Source organism: Anolis sagrei, chromosome 4 (genome assembly GCF_037176765.1).
Source record: "Anolis sagrei isolate rAnoSag1 chromosome 4, rAnoSag1.mat, whole genome shotgun sequence".
Taxonomy (NCBI): domain Eukaryota; kingdom Metazoa; phylum Chordata; class Lepidosauria; order Squamata; family Dactyloidae; genus Anolis; species Anolis sagrei.
In genome coordinates, this window is record NC_090024.1 from 90,969,173 (window position 1) to 90,983,707 (window position 14,535).

The following is a 14,535-nucleotide window of genomic DNA, read 5'->3' on the forward strand; positions in this document are numbered from 1 at the left end:
TTAAGACAATCTCATGCTCGGGTTCAGAGTCCATATATCCATTCCATTCCATTTGTCCTTGTCTGTTGTCAGATCCTTAATTTAGCTGCCAGTGTGTCCAAAGGCTTGGTCCCAAACCCAGGTCTTCAGTTTTTTCCTGAATGCCAGAAGGGAGGTCGCCGATCTAATTTCCCCGGGGAGTGAGTTCCACAGGTGGGGGGCCACCACTGAGAAGGCCCTGCTTCTCGTCCCCGCCAACCTCACTTGTGAGAGTGGCGGGGTTGAGAGCAGGGCCTCCCCAGAAGATCTTAAGCTTCGGGGTGGGATGTAGAGGGAGATCCGTTCGGACAAATACACTGGGCCGGAACCATAAAGGGTTTTGTAGGTCAAAACCAGCACTTTGAATTGTGCTCGGAATTGGATCGGCAGCCAGTGGGGGGGTGGTATGCTCCCTGTACGCCGCTCCGGTGAGCAATCTGGCTGCTTCTCGCCGGACTAGTTGAAGTTTCCGAGCAGTCTTCAAAGGCAACCCCACGTAGAGTGCGTTGCAGTAATCCAACCGGGATGTGACAAGAGCGTGGACCACCGTGGCCAGATCAGACTTCCCAAGGTACGGGCGCAGCTGCCGCACAAGTTTTAATTGTGTGAAAGCTCTCCCGGCCACCGCTGAGACCTGGGGTTCCAGGCTCAGCGATGAGTCACTCCCAAGCTGCGAACCTGCGTCTTCAGGGGGAGTGTAACCCCGTCTAACACAGGCTGTAACCCTATACCCTGTTCGGCCTTGCGACTGACCAGTAGGACCTCTGTCTTGTCTGGATTCAGTTTCAATTTGTTAGCTCTCATCCAGTCCGATACAGCGGCTAAACACCGGTTCAAGGTCTGGACAGCCTCTTTGGTGACAGGTGGAAAGGAGTGACAGATTTGGACATCATCTGCATAGAGATAACATCTTAGTCCGAAACTCCGAATGATCTTACAAAGGCCAAGGCCTCAAAACACAACATAACAATACAACACCTAAAGCAAATTAAATACAGTTAAAGCAATATTAAACAACAAGCAATAAACAATACATCAAGACACTATAAAACTGGGCCAGGCCAGAGTAATGGGTACAAGGCGCCCGTACCTTGGGAAGTCTGATCTGGCCACAGTGGTCCACGCTCTTGTCACATCCCGGATAGACTACTGCAACGTGCTCTACGTGGGGTTGCCCTTGAAGATGGTTCGGAAACTTCAACTGGTCCAGCGAGCGGCAGCCAGGCTGCTCACTGGAGCGACATGCAGAGAGCATACCATCCTTCTGCTGTGTCAGCTCCACTGGCTGCCGGTTCAGTTCCAAGCCCAATTCAAGGTGCTGGTTTTGACCTACAAAACCCTGTACGGTTCCGGTCCAGTGTATCTGTCCGAACGTATCTCCCTCTATGTCCCACCACGGAATTTAAGATCATCTGAGGGGGCCCTGCTCTCGACTCCACCGCTTTCCCAAGTGAGGCTGGTGGGGACAAGGAGCAGGGCCTTCTCAGTGGTGGCCCCTCACCTGTGGAACTCAATCCCGGCGGATATCAGGACATCGACATCACTCCTGTCCTTCAGGAGGAAGGTAAAGACATGGTTGTGGGACCAGGCCTTCGGGCAATCTGCCAACTAAGTAAGGACAACCAGACAAATAGGACCGGCAGGACTGATAACTGTGGAATGAAACTCTGAACTATGAGATAGTGAATATTGACCGGCAATAAGGAGTAATTGGTGTGTATTGGTTTGTATGAAAATTTTATGGGTTTTATTGGTTTTATTGGGTATAGATATGATGTACTGCTGTTGTTTGCTATTTTGTACTATTGTGTTTTATTATTGTTGTATGTTACGGGCATCGAATTGTGCCTTGGATATGTAAGCTGCCCTGAGTCCCCTTCGGGGTGAGAAGGGCGGGGTAAAAGTAAACCAAATAAATAAATACAAGGTTAAAAGTGCTGATGTGACAGGTGATATGTAAGGATTATAGGGTAAGTGCAGCGTGCAGTGTGTGGCAATCTCAATTCTAGTAAAGTGCCACTGGGACTTGTTCTTGGAGATTCCTATTCTGGAAAGGCACATCGGAACAACCAGGTCTTCAAATTCTTTCTGAAGACTGCCAATGTAGGGGCCTGTCTAAGATCTTTTGGGAGGGTGTTCCAGAGTCGGGGGCCACCACAGAAAAGGCCCTGTCCCGTGTCCCCACCAAACGTGCCTGCGACGCAGGTGGAATCACGAGCAGGGCCTCTCCGGATGATTGAAGTGAGCGCATGGGTTCATAAATGGAGATGCGGTCACGCAGGTAGGATGGTCCCAAACCGTTTAGGGCTTTGTAGGTAAGCACCTGCACCTTAAATTGGCTTGGAAAAAAAACGGCAGCCAGTGGAGCTCCTTGAACAGGAGGGTTGACCTCTCTCTGTAAGGAGCCCCAGTTAACATCCTGGCTGATGCCCGTTGGACCAGTTGGAACTTCCGTGCCGTTTTCAAGGGCAGCCCCACGTAGAGCGCATTACAGTAGTCCAATCTAGAGGTGACCAAGGCATGGACCACCCTGGCCAGATCAGCCTTCGTGAGGTACGGTCGCAGTTGGCGCACGAGTCTCAATTGTGCAAAAATTATCTGTACTAGCTTGGGGACCCCATGATGCCTGGGTTATTTGAGAAAGGCATTGTTTGTTTTCTGAAGTTTGGTGATACCAGTTTGGTAATGTTATTGATACTGTTAATTGCTTTTTTTTTTTGCCATGTCAGGAGCGACTTGAGAAACTGCAAGTCACTTCTGGTGTGAGAGAATTGGCCGTCTGCAAGGACGTTGCCCAGGGGGCGCCTCGATGATTTGATGTATGGATCATCGTTGTGGGAGGCTTCTCTCATGTCCCTGTAGGAGGAGCTGGAGCTGATAGAGGGAGCTCATCCGCCTCTCTCCGGATTCGAACCTGCGACCTGTCGGTCTTCAGTTCTGCCAGCACAGGTGTTTAACCCACTGCACCACCAGGGGCTCTGTATTGTGTATTTTCTGTTTTTAAGTTTATCTTAACTGTTTTGTATTGACTATTTGTTATCGCCTTTGTTTTTGATGTGCTGTGGGGGCTTGTCCTCATGTTAGCCGTACCGAGTCCCTTGGGGAGAAGGTAGCGGGGTACAAATAAAGTTATTATTATTATTATTATTATTATTATTATTATTATTATTATCTAATGCTATTTATGCTATTTATTAATGCTAATTATTAATGCTAGTTAAACGTCAAAAAAACCAAAATTATGGCAAGAAGAATTATTGACAACTGGGAAATAGTGGAAGAAAATGTGGAGGCAGTGCCAGACTTTGTATTTCTAGGTGCAAAGATTACTGCAGACGCAGACTGCAGCCAGGAAATCAAGAGACACTTACTTCTTGGGAGGAGAGCAATGTCCAATCTCAATAAAATAGTGAAGAGTAGAGACATCACACTGGCAACAAAGATCTGCATAGTTAAAGCAATGGTATTCCCCATAGTAACCTACGGATGTGAGAGCTGGACCTTAGGGAAGGCTGAGCGAAGGAAGATAGATGCTTTTGAACTGTGTTGCTGGAGGGAAGTTCTGAGAGTGCCTTGGACTGTAAGAAGATCCAACCAGTCCATACTACAGGAAATAAAGCCCGATTGCTCATTGGAGGGGAGGATAGTAGAGACAAAGTTGAAGTACTTTGGCCACATCATGAGGAGACAGGAAAGCTTAGAGAAGACGATTATGCTGGGGAAAATGGAAGGAAAAAGGAAGAGGGGCCGACCAAGGGCAAGATGGATGAATGGCATCCTTGAAGTGACTGGCTTGACTCTGAATGAGCTGGGGGAGGTGACGGCCAACAGGGAGCTCTGGCATAGGCTGGTCCCTGAGGTCACAAAGAGTCGGAACTGACTGAACAAATGAACAACAACAATGCTATTTATTAGAAAAAAGCCAGTCTTGCCTTTTAAAAAAATGAATGCTCCCAATGTTGTTCATTTGTTCAGTCGCTTCCAACTCTTCATGACCAGCCCACGCCAGAGCTCCCTGTAGGCCGTCACCACCCCCAGCTCCTTCAGAGTCAAGCCAGTCACTTCAAAGATGCCATCCATCCATCTTGCCCTAAATAAATAAATAATTCATTATATTTATAGCCTGCCCTTTTCATTCCAAAGGGGACTTAAAGTGGCTTACAAATAGGCAACAACTCAGTGCCGTAAAAGCCAACATACAAATAGGGTCTCCTCCGCTGATCACAGCCTACATTGCCATACAAATTCAGTTCAAAGCAGCTTAACTTAAATTTTATATAGCAGTACGGATTGGACCTCAGTCCTACAGGCAAAGCAAGAACAGTGAGCTCTCAATATCTGCTGGGGTTGGGTTCCAGGACATCCCTCTCCACATGGATACCTCCATCTGTAGATCAGGCATGGGAAAACTTTGGCCTTCCAGGTGTTTTGGACTTCAACTCCTAGAAATCCCAGCCACTTTCCTATCTGTTAGGAATTGTGGGAGTTGCAGTCCAAAACACTTGGAGAACTGAAGCTTGCCCAGGCCTACTGTAGATGCTCAAGTCCCATTATACACAATGCTTGGTGCCCTTCTATAAAATGGGAAAATCAAGGCCTGCTTGTTTGATTCTGCCCCTTGAATGTTTTAATTGAACCCATGGATGCTACCTGTGGATAAGGAGGACTGATTTTCATTGGCCAACACACATTGTGGTGCCTTAAATGTTAGGCCTGTTTTTGTGTTTTGACTTGTAGATTCCAAAATGGCACCAGTTTCTTCCTATCAGCTCTAGGTTTAGAGATACAGAACATAAGCCATCCATCTACCAGTTGCGATCTGTTTGCCTATGGAAAATCAAGAAAACCATATCTAAGAAACTAGAGCTGATGTGGTCTCTCCGATGCAATTTTCTGAATCAGTGCCCCAGATATTCACAGGAACAGGCCTAAAAACCAAGATTTTTGTTGTACTGTCTTCTTGTTGTTTATATGCTGTATTTTCTCTCTTAGACTCAAAGCTGTGAACAGTGCTTAAAACAAACAGGTGGCTTTACCAGGAGACTCTGATTTATGGCAAATAAATTTTGATAAATATTTATTAAGGAGGTTTCCTGTTTTGGAAGTGCTTTGTCCAAGGTCACCTAGTAGGTTTCCATAGCTGGGTACAGATTGGAAACCTGGTCCCCTGGTGTTCTCATAGTGTTATATCATGCTGACTCTGGAAATTGCTTAGAGCAGTGTAACACAAGACTGACTCTTTCTCCTGCTGGTCCGTGTAGATCCAAGTTGCCATAGTGGTTTGCATAGGGGCAACTTCTGACTGTCCTTGGCTGACAAACCAAATGTCATGGAGGCCAGGGCTCTTCCCTCTGCTTTTCACTGATTTTGAATATGAGAATAGGACAAAGTCAGCCTGCCATTCCACAGTTAGAACTGGAAAGTATGATGGGAGTTCACTGGTTTGGATGGTTAATGCATTGGGGCTTCTTTGGCAATGCAACAGATTTGACTATATGCACCTTGGTGACCAGGAGCAGCTTAAGACATTTTGCTATTAGAGCTAGAGGATCAAAACATCATCCAAATCAAGGTGCAAAACATCAATTTCAGAACAAGAGGTGGAAAATAATGCAGCATTCATCACAGGAGACAGAAAGTGCCTCTTACTGACTAAAAAAACCAATACGTTAATAGCAAATTATATACAGAATATATAATTTTGCTGACTAAATCTACTGCTTGAGAGGTAAATCTGCCCACCTCACTCTGCCCAATGGCCTTCTTGGCATTGCAGCAACCAGAAAAAGTGATGGTTAATTTCACCAATTACAAAATGGGAAAGAGTAACCAGAGCCTGCTAGGTTGCCAAGGAATTTCCAGTCTTCCTCTCAGTGGGGAACTGGGAGAGGGGGAGGAGACAATTCATGCCCATCTCTAAAACTTCAGGGTTAGAAGACTGGGGATCTCTGTGCACACTGAAAGATGGCAGCATCTTCTTCACTGTGGTAAACATGCAAAATGAATGTGCAAAAGATTGGCTTCTAGCACTGTCCAATTGATGGACAAAATGCTCTGCTCAGTCTTCCACAATGCTTCAATGGGTTTGGGATGTGGCTATATTTTGCCACTGCCTTCAACTAAACCAATATTTGATCAATTCCCATGCTTTTTACCAGTTTTAAAAACATGTTTGGGCTGTCTTCTCAGAATGTTTTCCAGTAAAGTGGAAGTAATTCTTAATGCTCGAACAGATGTGAGAGTGCCATCAGCTTCTTTGGAAAGAAGCTCAGCTTTTTACTTCGAAATGAGAAAGAGTGGGTTGCAGTAGCTCAGTGATGAGACAAAGATACTCTGCATAGGCTCAGATGTGCCTTTTGTTCTTATGCTTTACTTTTTACATTGATCTTTAAAAGAGAAAGATGTCCAAAGATTGTAAGAATGATCAAGTGAAATGGCCCAATTCCAAGAAGTCTGTGCTACAAAACCAGTGGTACTATGAATGACAGCCCTCCCATCGCCCCCGGTACTGTGGCTTCACAGATAAAGTCCGTGATTATAAAAATAAAACAGGCCTGCAAACTGAGAGTCATATAACTTTTTAAAAATATGTACTGGCTTTAGAGGAATTTAGCATTCTAAATCCAAAAAAGGATCCTCAGATTTGCTCTATGTCATATAGGTATTGTGTTTTTTTTTCAAATTCAGTACCACAAAACGCAAACTTAAGAAATGGGGCTACAAAGTTGAATCCACGACATGCGAGTGTGGAGAGGAGCAAACCACTGACCACCTGCTGCAATGCACCCTGAGCCCTGCCACATGCACGATGGAGGACCTTCTTGCGGCAACACCAGAGGTACTCCAAGTGGCCAGATACTGGTCAAAGGACATTTAATCAGCGACCAAGTTTGCAAAATTTGTGGGTTTTTTTTATCTGTTTGTTTGTTTTGTTCTGTTAGAAATGTAATACAATGTTCTGGTTGCAGATAACACGATAAATAAATAAAATACCACAAAATATGTTAAAACATCTACAATATTTTTTAAAAACCCACAGAACTGTGTTCTCATTTTCTTCCAGGCTAACTCAAGCTTATTAGATGCCTTTTTTTTCAACCTAAGTTGTCCACTTCCAACTCCAGTATCTAACTCAGTGGTTCCCAACCAGTGGTCTGCAAGAATGAAAATATGGTCCGCAGCCTCACCATTACTACACTGTTGCCTTGAAATGAGAGCAACTGGTCTCGTAAAACCCTCTTATAGTGCTGAGGTAACAGTGATGTTGGGAGAGGAGAGGCTGACTACCCACAAAGATTACTGCTACCACATTAGCTCTAGATCATTAAATATAGTTTTCTGTAGGCGAGCAGATGTTGACTAGTGCATGGCATATGTTCTGTATCAGAAACTAGAACTGATGCAGTCTAGCCAATGCAATTTTCTGAATTAGCACCCCAAACAACCAAACTGAATCTAAAGTTGACCAAAAACTGATTCTTAACCCTTTTGGTACTAATGTTGGAGAGTGGTTCCTGGTCAAGTGGTCCCTGGTCAAAAAAAAAAAAGGTTATGAACCATTGATCTAACTGAACCTTTCAGGACAGAAACTTCTGTTTCTTGGTAGTCAGTTTCCACCACAGTATCCATTTTCAAAAATGGGTAGTTTGGAATGTTCTTTGGAATGTTTCATATTCCATCCAATCAAACTTATTCTCTTTCTTTTTTCTTATACATAAGCCATACAACTACCATATATACTCATATGGAAGTTGACCTTCTGCTGATTTGGTGGCCAAATTCTGGATTTTGATATCATTGGTAGATAGGTCAGGGTTCAATCTGCAGAAAGGGAAATCACCAGTGCTGACTCAGAGGGCCAGTAACCCCTAGCTGCTGCCACCATTTTCCCATATAGGTATTTTTAAAAGTCAGGAGCAGCACCATGGAAAAAAGAGTAGGGAGAGTTGGTGCATCTTTTCGTTTCTCCTGGGATGGATGAAACTCTTGTCTTTTGCCATTCTAAGGGGGTGGTTCCTTTTAAAATCAAAATTAAGGTATAACATTATTTTCATTGACCCATGGATAAGTCAAATCACATTGTCTGGGTTGATTTTTAGCTAAAATTTCTCGACTTATGCATGAGTACATTGGGGAATTTTTAGATTAAAGCCATGCAGTATGCCAAACACATAACCCACAACTTAACATAACTTTCTTCTTTTACTGTAGAGCAGGATCGTGACCCCTTTGGAAGTCAAACAATTGTTTCACAGAGGGGTCACTGCTTCGGTTCCTTTGCCTACAAAAAGGGGCTTCTACTCCCTCCTCTTCTTCCTCTGGTGGCATGGGGCGGAGAGGAGTCATGGGGAGGTGCTTGGAGGCAGAGACGTGAATGGCAAGAGAAGGAGAGGAGGCGGATGCTCTCTCTCTTTTTTCCCCTTTCCCCTCTCTTTTTCTTTCTACCACTTTCTCCCCTCTCCTCTCTTGTTCTATCCTTTTCTTTTCCTTTCCTTTCCTTTCTCTCTTCCTCCCCCTCCTTATTTCCCCCTTTCTCCTCTCTCCTTTTTTCTCTCCCTTTCTTTTCAACTCCTTTTTATATCCCTTTCTTTTCTTTTCCCTCCTCCTTTCTCCTCCCTTCTTTCTCCCCCTTTCCTTCTCTCTTTCCCTTTTTCTTGTCTCCTGCTTTCCCTTTCTTTCTCCTTCTCTTTTCTATACCTTTCCTCTTCTTCCCCTCTCTTTTCTTTTCCCTTCTTTCTACCCCTTCTGTCCCTCTCTTCTTGTCTCTTCTTTTCTCTATCCCTCCCTTTTCTATTGATAATTCTCTTGCTCCTCTCTTTGTCTTTATCCTCCTCCCTTTCTCATCTCCCCGCTTTTCTCTTTCTTTCTGTACTCTTCCCTTTCCCCCTCTCCTTCTCTCTTTCCCTTTTTTCCACCCATCCCCTGTTTTCTCTTTTGCTCTTTTTCTTCTCCTTTTTTCCTCTCTTGTGCCCTTTTCTTTCTCTCTCTCTCTCCTTTTTTCCTTTTCTATCCCTCTCCTTCTTTCCTCCTCTTATTTCTTTTTCTCTTTCCCTCTCTCCTTTCCCTTCCTTCTCTCTTGCTTTTTATCTTTCTTCTTCCGCTCTTTCTCTTTCTCTTGTTTCCCTTTCTCCCTTCCTTTCTTATTTCTCTCCTCTTTTTTCCTCTCACTCCCTTTCTCTCTCTTGTGCCTCTCCATTTCTTCCTCCTCTCTCCTTCATTCCCTTTTTATCTTTCCTTCTTTCTCTCTCTCTTTTTCTTTTTCACTTGTGACCCTCTTTCCTTCCTTCCTTCCTACCTACCTTCCTTCCTTCCCCCTCCCTCATGCCGCTTCTCCTTCTCTCTCCCTTTCTTTTGTCTTTCCCCCTCTTTATCTCCCCTATCTTTCTCTCTCAGCCTAGGAAGGAGGCAATGATAACAACACAATTTGACCAAAACATCCCTGATGGTTTTGGCCTAAGATTTCCAAAAACCAGGATTGGTTTGAAGGCATATCAGAGAAGCCTCCCTCTAAAAAAGAGACCTTCTCATCCAAATCCCTGTTCAAGTCTTTGCAAATTCATCCCTCCTCTTAAGCATATACAGGCAGTCCCCAAGTTACAAACAAGATAGGTTCTGTAGGTTTGTTCTTAAGTTGAATTTGCATGTAAGCCAGAATAGGTATATTTCTTAAGTGTAACTCCAGACACACACACACACACACACACACACACACACACACACAAGCTTTGGATAGCATAGGAAAGGGTTAATACCCCTGTGGTACTTGTCTTGCTGTCTGTGCTACTGTTCAGAAGATGTCACTTCACTTTCTGTCCCTGTGAGAATTGGACCACTTTCCCCCTTGATAACCCTTTCAGGAGTGAACTTCCCTTCCGAAGGATAGATTTATCTCCCTCCCTGTTGTCTCAGCCTCATTCTTAACTAGGAGTCATTTGTAAATACTCCAATACTCCAGAGGACAGGAGCAGAATTCAAAACGATCTTGACAGATTAGAGAGATGGGCCAAAACTAACAAAATGAAGTTCAACAGTGACAAATGCAAGATACTCCACTTTGGCAGAAAAAATGAAATGCAAAGATACAGAATGGGTGACGCCTGGCTCGAGAGCAGTACGTGTGAAAAAGATCTTAGAGTCCTCGTGGACAACAAGTTAAACATGAGCCAACAATGTGATGTGGCGGCAAAAAAAGCCAATGGGATTTTGGCCTGCATCAATAGGAGCATAGTGTCTAGATCTAAGGAAGTCATGCTACCCCTCTATTCTGCTTTGGTTAGACCACATCTGGAATATTGTGTCCAATTCTGGGCACCACAATTCAAGAGAGATATTGACAAGCTGGAATGTGTCCAGAGGAGGGCGACTAAAATGATCAAGGGTCTGGAGAACAAGCCCTATGAGGAGCGGCTTAGGGAACTGGGCATGTTTAGCCTGAAGAAGAGAAGGCTGAGAGGAGATATGATAGCCATGTATAAATATGTGAGAGGAAGCCACAGGGAGGAGGGAGCAAGCTTGTTTTCTGCTTCCTTGGAGACTAGGACGCGGAGCAATGGCTTCAAACTACAAGAGAGGAGATTCCATCTGAACATTAGGAAGAACTTCCTGACTGTGAGAGCCGTTCAGCAGTGGAACTCTCTGCCCTGGGGTGTGGTGGAGGCTCCTTCTTTGGAAGCTTTTAAGCAGAGGCTGGATGGCCATTTGTCAGGGGTGATTTGAATGCAATATTCCTGCTTCTTGGCAGGGGGTTGGACTGGATGGCCCATGAGGTCTCTTCCAACTCTTTGATTCTATGATTCTATGAAATCAGAGACAGCCTGCAGTCTGAAGAACACCATCGCCACACAACCATGGACAGTCCTAAGGGATGAATTTATGAAATAGCAGCAAAAATATTTGTATGGTTGGGGGTCACCCCAACGTGAGGTACTGTATTAAAGGGCAGTGGCACTAGGAAGGTTGATTACCACTATTGCAGAGCAACAAAGCCTCCACTTGAATTGGATCCATAGTGCGTAGGTGGCAGAGTTTTAAGCTTACCCTCACCTGGTTTTTATTTCAATATTCTCCCTATCCCATTTTTGAGGGGGAAAATCCTTTGTTGAAATTATTACAGTACAGTAGTTAGTAGTTTAACCCTCAGTGAGAAGCAGCTGCTAACTGTCAAACAGCATACATGATGCACATAAATATTTATCAGTACTCTAGCCCAAGTTGAGGCTAAATACAATATAAGTTTTGTTTTGTTTTTTGGATAACTCTCCTTTACTCCACTCTCGGTTTCAGTCTAACTCTTTCAAAGCTATTAAACATTGACCTTGAAACTTTACTATTACTCTACAGGTACAAAAGAATAGTATGCTACCCACCCTCATTCATTTTAAAATAGTATCCAATGTCTATTGTAACCTGCTTCAACATGAAATGGAATGCTTCTTCAATAGAATCAAGAACTCCATTCAAACTAGGCAGATGTTGATTTTCTTTCATCAGAAACGAGTTACAGTTGCATCAAATGCATGCTGTAATATAGTATGCAGTACTGAACATTTATTATTTCTTCTGAAAGATCAGTCATTGAAGTAAAAGGTTAATGGTTATTTTGCTAGTGCTGGCATTGTGTACATTTCGGACCCAGTGTATGATTTCAGCATTCTTACTACTATTGAACTATAGGAATTCTTTCAACTCCTATGTGTTATCTTTTAAATCACATGAATTGCTTTGCAAAAAAAAAAAGGGGGGGGGATTTAAACAAATCTACAAAATTTATTGTGTTGGATGTATTCTCTAAATAGCACTGGAAAGGAAACCTTCCCTTTCCATACTGATTTTGGTGTGCTATTGTCATACATTTGTTAAAGTAATTAATTTTTATTTCATTTTTCTCCCCACATGGATCCCCAAGTGGGTGGATTGGAAGGCTGGTGGTATCAGCTTTCAGTTATGGAGTTATTCATTAAAGTCAGATCAACCACATTCATGCAAATAGTCACTTTCGACAGGTTGTCATTTCCATTCATGTGCCCTATATATTCATGTATAAATCTAGAAATTTTAAGAAAAAAAATCAACCCCAAAAACCTAGGTTGAGTTATCTATGAGTCAGTCTAAATACTGTATCTTAACTCTTATCAAGAAAGGAACTGCCCCCTCTTCTGAGCAGAGCAGTGAAAGGCATGTGTTTAATCCATCCCGGGAGAACATAAAAGGATCTCCAACTCCATTTACTATTTCCTCTGTGGGACTGCTTCTGGTCTTTTTGAATGCCTGGTTGGAAAAATGTTGGCCCCTAAACCTGCTTGTGACTTATACATGAGGTCGATTTGTACATTAGAATTAGGCATAGGCAATCAATGGTTCTAAATGGTTCTAAAGTACTTACAAAACCAGGGGGCGCTGATGCTTTGCTTCTAAACTGATGCAAAAGTTCTGGTGGTGAAAATTTCAGAACTCTAACAAAACTTTCAAAATTTCATTATAAATGGCAGTTCCTAATTGCTTCTGTCATAAAAATCGCCAATAATGAAATAATGAAATTTTGAAAGTTTTGTTAGAGTTCTGAAATTTTCACCACCAGAACTTTAGCAACACTTTAGAAACAAAGCACCAGCTTTAGCAACACTTTAGAATCAAAGCACTAGTGCCCTCTAACTTTGTAAGTACTTGAGAACCATTTAGAACCATTGATTGCCCATGCCTAGTTAGTATATTCAGTGTTTTGCAACAAGTGACAATGGGTCATGGGAATGGCTATAGACATATTAATTCCTGCCTGGATATTTTATGAATGGGCTTCATCTAAAGGTGCTCCCTGTGGCAAATTGGGTTAAACTCTTGTGCTGGCAGAACTGAAGACCGACAGATTGGAGGTTTGAATCTGGGGAAAGTGCAGATGAGCTTCCTCTGTCAGCTCCATCTCCCCATGTGAGGACATGAGACATGAGATAAGCCTCCCACAAGTATGGTAAAACATCAAAAACAACTGGGCGTCCCCTGGGCAACGTCCTTGCAGACGGCCAATTCTCTCACACCGGAAGCGACTTGCAGTTTCTCAAGTCACTCTTGACACACACAATCTAAAGGTGTATCTACACTGTAGAATTAATGCAGTTTGGCACCAATGTAACTGAAATGGGTCAATACTATGGAATCATGGGAATTATAATTTAATGAGGTACTAGCCCTCTTTGGTAGAGAAAGGTAAAAACCGCGTAACTCTACATCTCTAACAATTTCATAGCATTGAACTATGGCAGCTAAACTGCATTAATTCTACAGTGTAGATACATCCAGCAAGGGGAATCTTCAGCTCTCTCAATACTGGTAAACTATTCATCATTGTGAGTTATCTGCTAGAGAAACAGACTCTCCACAAGCAGACGTAGTCTTCACTCCAGTACACTTGAGAGTTACTTAGGTCGCATTTGCACTGTCATATAATCCAGTTTCTGAATCCAAATTATCTGCTTTGAACTGTATTGTGTGGCAGTGTAGACTGCTGTAGATCCAACCTTAGCCAGCCCCATGATGATCCTCCAGTATGTGGCTGAAGTTTGTTGTCTCATCCTCTTGCCTCTACTATGGAGATTGACACTTGTATTGTAAGTGATCTTTGCTGAGTTATTTGGTAGTTCCTGCTTCTTCACAATTTTGGCAGTGCAGCATGCGTCAAGATCCAGTTTGGGGAAAATAGGTCCTGTGTGCCTGACGTTTTCCCCATTTTTAAATAAAGCTGTCTCTTCTGTGTAAATGATAGGACAGTATCCTTTATAGCAGGGGCATCATTATTAATCACAATTGGTAGACTTCAGATTTTTTTTTTAGAGTACTTCAAAATGAGACATTTATAATGCAATCCATCTACGTTCTCCTGGTACAGTGTGACTAGACAACACACTCTTCCAGATTAATGCAAAGAAGTGAGAGATCTTGCAACAGAGAGTCTTGATTATGTCTGGAGGGTGTCTCTTGGTGGTGGTTTTGCATCCATAAGAACTCCTCATATAGTTCCTGTAGACGCTGGCCTGATGACTGAGGACAGGAGGAAAACAACTTTATGACACAGTAGGTAATTGGCCAGATCTTGTAACATTGTCGACTATCTCACTAATCATTCAGATCTTGTCAGTGTATTTGCTAAGTTTTTGCACTGGATACTGTGAGACCTGTATGAACATGCCTTCTTTTTTAAAGGAGTAGTGTTAAAAAACCCCTGAATGTACTGCAAAAATCCATTTTGAATTACAAGCATTGAAGCATTTTTCACTGCAATATATTCTGGCATTAAAAAAAATGTACATCTCCTGCATGGGAATAGATTGTTGGTGCTGGTACTGGAAATTGCCATTGACTGCTTTGGGACAACAGAAATGTTATTATTTCCAAAATCTGAGAACTACATTAACAAATACAGCAACCAACAGCAACATTATGTGCGACCCTTCTTCATTTTCTCACCAACTCTTATACTTTTTTTCATCACTACTTCCAGATCCTTCACATCATAAGGGAAAGGCA